Source organism: Zeus faber (assembly GCF_960531495.2).
Source record: "Zeus faber genome assembly, chromosome: 20".
NCBI classification, from domain to species: domain Eukaryota; kingdom Metazoa; phylum Chordata; class Actinopteri; order Zeiformes; family Zeidae; genus Zeus; species Zeus faber.
Genome location: NC_137207.1, coordinates 24,349,845 through 24,355,923, shown reverse-complemented (window position 1 = coordinate 24,355,923; position 6,079 = coordinate 24,349,845).

Sequence of the window (6,079 nt, the reverse complement as noted above, 5' to 3'; positions counted from 1 at the left end):
CCCATCTCACCCCCCGAGGAGGCGGGGTCTCTGTTTCCAGGGCACCTGTGGGTGTCACCTGACGGGGGGGAAACGCAAGTGGAAGTGAATGGAAGCAGACCTCTCTGTCAGAGCACATCAGCGGTCCTGTCCATCACCGGACGGAGCTGCAGGGTGGGTGTGCATCTGTGTGCGTGTGCGTGTGCATGTGTGTGTGTGTGCGTGCGTGTGTGTGTGTGTTGCCTATTTGTGCATGTTTGTGTGCCTTTGTTTGTGTGGGGCGCACACACCCACTGTGTATGTGTGTTTGCGTGCACAGGTTTGTGAGTTCTTCCACCAACACCAACCCGTCACGCTCGTCTGTAAGTGTGTGTGTGTGTGTGTGTGTGTGTGTGTGTGTGTGTGTCTGTGTGTGTCTGTGTGTGTCTTTGTGCGAACGATTGTGTTGATGTGTTGGTATGTGTGTGTGTGTGTGTGTGCATTTTAATCCGCTGACCCCACAGGGAGTGTATGTGAGTGTGTGCATATGCTTGTTCATCAACGCAGGGCATGTGACTCCATGTGTGTACATTAGCGCCTTGATCCCTGGAAGAGTGTGTGTCCATAAACACATGGGCCTCCAGGGTGTGTGTGTGTGTGTGTGTGTGTGTGTGTGTGTGTGTGTGTGTGTGTGTGTGTGTGTGTGTAATGTGCCTGTGATGTGAGTATCCATCCCAGTGCAGTGATCTGTATCAGAAAGCTGCTATAGCTGGTAGGTAGTTGACTTGTCTTTGAAAATGAAATATCCAGTGATCATCATCATCATCATCATCATCATCATCATCATCCAGTACAGTAGCAGAGTTCAGTCTCAGAAACAGTATTTTAAAACAATATAAAACCTTCATTTATCAAAGAGACCAGCAGGATGTTCATCTATGTTTTTGTTGGGGTTTTTTTTTTGCATCTATGCATCTTTATAACCAGTACGCTGATGTGACGGACACGGTTCTACACACGAACTACACAAATGGACGCCCGGGTCGGTTTCTCCATAAAATCAGACCAATCAGTCTGAGAAATGCACAGAATATACGTCACATAACCGTAAGTAACATCGACTCGTTGTTACGCATCTTCTGACCAGCTGCTGCTTGCCCTCTCTCTCCCCCATCAATTCTCATGCTCGCTCCGCCAGGGTCGAGGGGGCTGCTCGGAGCTGGAAACTCTACCGCTTCTGTCCACAGGGGGCGCTGATTTCACCGAAAACAACAACAAAACTCTGTGCCTGTAAAGGTAAGTTGAGTCTCAACGTAACATAAATACAATAAAGTTTAGGTTTAAAATACTACACTTTAAGAAAACATTTCGTTTAAAACATGCGCCTTGTATATATAATTCTAAATAATTGAGATAATACATGCACGCTGATAATGAAATATTGTTTTTATTTTTAAATTCATGTCACTATTTGCTCTGTTCTGCTCATTGTTTTCAAATAAAAAGTTTATTTTTTATAAATGTTTTTCTGTATCTGAAGTACTTTGCTGAACGGCTTCCAAGATGTTCTTTATGAAACAGGATAATAAAAATAATTATAATAATAATAATTATTATTGTTGTTGTTGTTATTATTATTATTATTCGGGGTCCAGCCTGCAACCGGAAACGGCAGTACACACGGACATGGTTGAGGTCTCGTTGGAACCGAGACGTTTTTGACGTCTTGTTGTTGTAGTTTGATCAATATAGATGTACACTTGAAGCAGAAATTAGCGTAAAACGCTGGCAAATTCAGCGGAGGTAGAAGAACGTTGGCGCGATTTGATAAGTTTGAGGACATGACAATCATGACGACAGGACGATCGCGACGGGTTTTCCTCAGGGCGACCCGGCAAAGTCACCTGGCCCCGGGCGGCGACCGGCCCAGAGCGAGAGGAGAACATCACTGCTTCAACACCGTCCACAACTCCTATCACAGCCTGGATCACTGACGTTGAGATGTCATATGAGACGCCTCTGTGAGTACAGCTCTATTCCGACACACACCACAGTGAGTTACAAGAATGACAAGCCCTGGTTTACCGCTAAATGCAGACGGCTCCGTTTGAAAAAGGAGGAGGCATTTAAGAGTGGCGATAGGCAAGAGAATAATGTGGAAAAACACACGTCTGTGAAAGCGGTTACATACAATTATATTAGTCCCTGCATAGTAAGTCAAATTCCAAAGTACAATAAATGTTATATTTCAGAGTCAAAGCCAGATTTCTTGCCATCAGAACAAGATTGTATTCCATTATAGACAATTAATTTGGTTATATGTCAGGTTTAATTGTGTATTTTTTCCAGACTAGACTGGAAAATACAAAACAATCTGACATCCTACACCTGTCGTTGGTGTGGTCACCAATGATGTCACACTACACGGGGTAAAGACGCCGTTCGTCGCTCCCGACGTTCATATTCGGGCCCGACGCTGGAAATTTGTCGGCCACAACAAAATCGGGTCAAATTTGTGTAGTCTGATCCCGGCTTTACGGAAACTCCAAAAACTGTAATATGTACCAAACACAACTAAACTGGACCCCATGTAATGCTGCCTGCAGCTATATTTATTATTATCATTATTATTATTATTATTGTTATTATTATTATTATTATTATTACTACTTAGTATACTCTCTTATACTCTTACTATTATTGCCAGTAATTATAGTAATAATTACTAAAGAACATACACACACACACACACACACACACACACACACACACACACACACACACACACACACACACACACAGAACAAGTAGTAAACCATCCCATAGTATCAGTTTCACACTGGTTTGACTCCCAGTTAGTGTCCATATGCACTGGGACTCCCCAGCAGCCTGGTCCCTCTCTGGGGCTCCGGCTCGGCTCCCCCTTCAGCCTCACAGATCACCACGCTGCCGCCCTGGGTGCTCCACTCTGGGGACTGGGGACCAAGCGGGTGTCATGTGTAGGACACCTGGGGCCCCCACATACACACCCATGTACTTCAGACGTACCCTGCAACGTAGCCCCCATGTGCCCCCAAACCCAGGAGCCCCTGTCCGACATAACTGGACATTATACCCTGATCTGGGAATTGTAGTAATTCTTTTTGACAGCAAGTTTATTGTATTAAATATCAATCAGTCTGTATTCAAACGCCTAAATTCAACATAATCTATTTGGGCTCGAAGGAAAAATGTAATAATATAAAATAAACAATAAAATAAACAATAAATAACAAAAAAATATATATAATTTCACTCATACACTGCAAGTAAAGGCCGTGGTCTGATAAATTATAGTGCAAAATGTAAAATTTGATTTAAAATCAAGAACAGGCGCATCCTTACGAAGGTCTGCTTCACTGGTAGACTATTTTGGAACAACTCTAAGATGGAAGTACATATCTAGAAAGAGAGAGAGAGGGATGAAGACGGAGAGGGAGGGATGAGGAGCGAGAGGGAGACTAAGCTCTCTCTTTCTCTCTCTCTCTCTCTCTCTGAGGATGGTGGCTCGGGCTTTAGGTCGTCCAAGCGGGAGGAATCGATGGAGACAGAACCCAAAGGCCCTGTGAAGCAGCCCTAAGGCGGCCCCGGCCTCCCCAACTACAAGTCCATGTTTTAGCGAACCATATGTTCCTGCTCCGCTCCCCCCGCGCCCCCCAGCCCCAGCCCCCAAACACCCAGCCGGCAGATAAACAAGCGAGGAAGCGGTAGCTGCAGGGGAGCCTTGTCGCCGCGGCGCTGGCTGCCACTCGGCCGCTCAGACCCCCTGGCATGTGGAGGTCACGTCCTGCTGGGTGGGCTCGTTAGGGTCCTCTGACACAGGAAACGCTGGAAAACAACCTGATAAGGTGAGGGAGGTTTGGTGCGTCGGTGCTGCAGCAGGTGAAGCTTGGATGGGTGGATGGATGAACGAATGGATGGATGGATAGATGGATGGACGGACGGATGGATGAATTGACAGGCGGACGGATGGATGGATTGACAGGCGGATGGATGGAGGGCTGGGTGGGCTGATGGGTGGATGATGGATGGACGAATAAATGGATGGAGGGAGGGAAGGGAGGACGGACGGACGGGTCGATGGGTGGATAGATGGATGGATGGGCAGGCTGATGGATGGATGGATGGTCAGGCTGATGGATGGATGGGTGGGCTGATGGATGGATGATGGCGGATGGATAGATGGATGGGTTGATTGCTGGATGGATGGATGGATGATGGATGGATGGATTGGTGGATGGATGGATGGATGGACAGACGGACAGATGGACGGATGGGCGGATGGATGGATGGATGGGCGGATGGATGGATGGATGGATGGATGGATGGATGGATGGATTGATGGATGGATGGATTGATGGATCAACGGACGGATGGATGGACGGACGGATGGATGGATGGATGGAGAGATAGATGAATAGATTCTTTATTCATCCCCAGAAGGAAACTCATGCAGTGTGGCAGCAGATCACATCAGAAGAAGTAATAAAATCTAATTGTAAATATATAAAATGGGCCCATGGGTCTCAAACTACCACACATCCGACTAAACTATTTAATGCATTTGCTGAATCTGGCCCATTAATTAATATCAAAATCACAACATTTAATGAATGCACACAATTGACTTCATGTTTTCAGAACATAACAAAGTTTGTTTTCCGTTGATGTCTCCCCAAGGAGAAAACAACATGGCCACTGGACCTCATGCACTTTGAGTTTTAGACCCCTGATACCAACACATTTTAATAGCAAGTTTTAACGGTGTACAGGAGTCTAGTTTATCTATTATTCATTTATTGTTATTATTATTATTATTATTATTATTATTATTATTATTATTATTATTATTATTATTATCATTATTATTATTATAATCATTATTATTATTATTATTATTTAGTACTGAGTCACTCAAGGATTTGGATTTTAAGATACCCGATGGAGGTACAGAAACGTTAACGTCAGCAAAGCAGACGAGTACGCTTTGCAGGAGTCTTCAATAGGAACAGTACAAACGGAAAATTATATCAATAGATGCAAGAAATAGTACTAATTATGTATCTTCCTTGGCGTGGTCCATCTATGTTTCTGCTGCCGATGCTGTGGTCCTTGTTCCGTGTCCTCATTACAGCCAAACGGAGTGAGTTCCGTGGGGAGGCTTTGCTTGGGCCGGGGCAGATGTGCAGCGCGCCTCCAGCTCCGCCCCGTGGCCAGAGAAACAGGCCCGAGCCGGACAGCTGTGCCCGGGGCGGGGAGGCGCACGCCAGCTTTGTGGCTCCCCCGGGCTGCCCGCGGCCCGCCGACCTGACCGACAGACAGACAGACAGACAGGCAGACAGAAAGACCGGCAGACAGACTGGAAGTTGGCTATCTAAAATTTATCACAAGGTCACAGCGGGCGGCGGCACAGAGCTGACAGCAGCGTCCGACGTCCTTTCTGCAAGTTTTGTGAGAGCGCTACACAGATGCTCGGGTCTGGCAAATGTGAAGTGTTTGACTGTCATGTTACTTTAATGGATAAACTTGTGCTTTGTGACTTAATCCTCGACATGTTTACACGTCATGTTTTACATGTCTGAGACATATATTTGGTTTCCTGGATAAAGAAGCCAGAACTTAACTCTCTGGTTCCTTTTTACTCTCAAACAATGTGTATTAATCAATGTAAACTAGTCCACAGAGTCATCAAAATTAAGTTGGCTTTCATGAGAAATTTTAAATATAAAATATACTAATCAAAATATATTTAGATTTTTCTGTCATTTGGAAAATAAATACATTTACAATTAAAAAAAATTATATATATATATATATATATATATATATATATATAAAAAATAAATCTCATGTGACTGTGGGAACGCACTCACTTTCATTCTCGCTTTCTCCAGTCAAGGCCTTGGAATGAAAGATTATGTCTATACTGTATATTGGCAGGTCTATACACACACACACACACACACACACACACACACACACACACACACACACACACACACACACACTGTGAGAGAAAAGTGCAGATGATCAGTTGTTTGAATGATGTTTCACATGTTTTCATATAGGACAATAGCCTTTT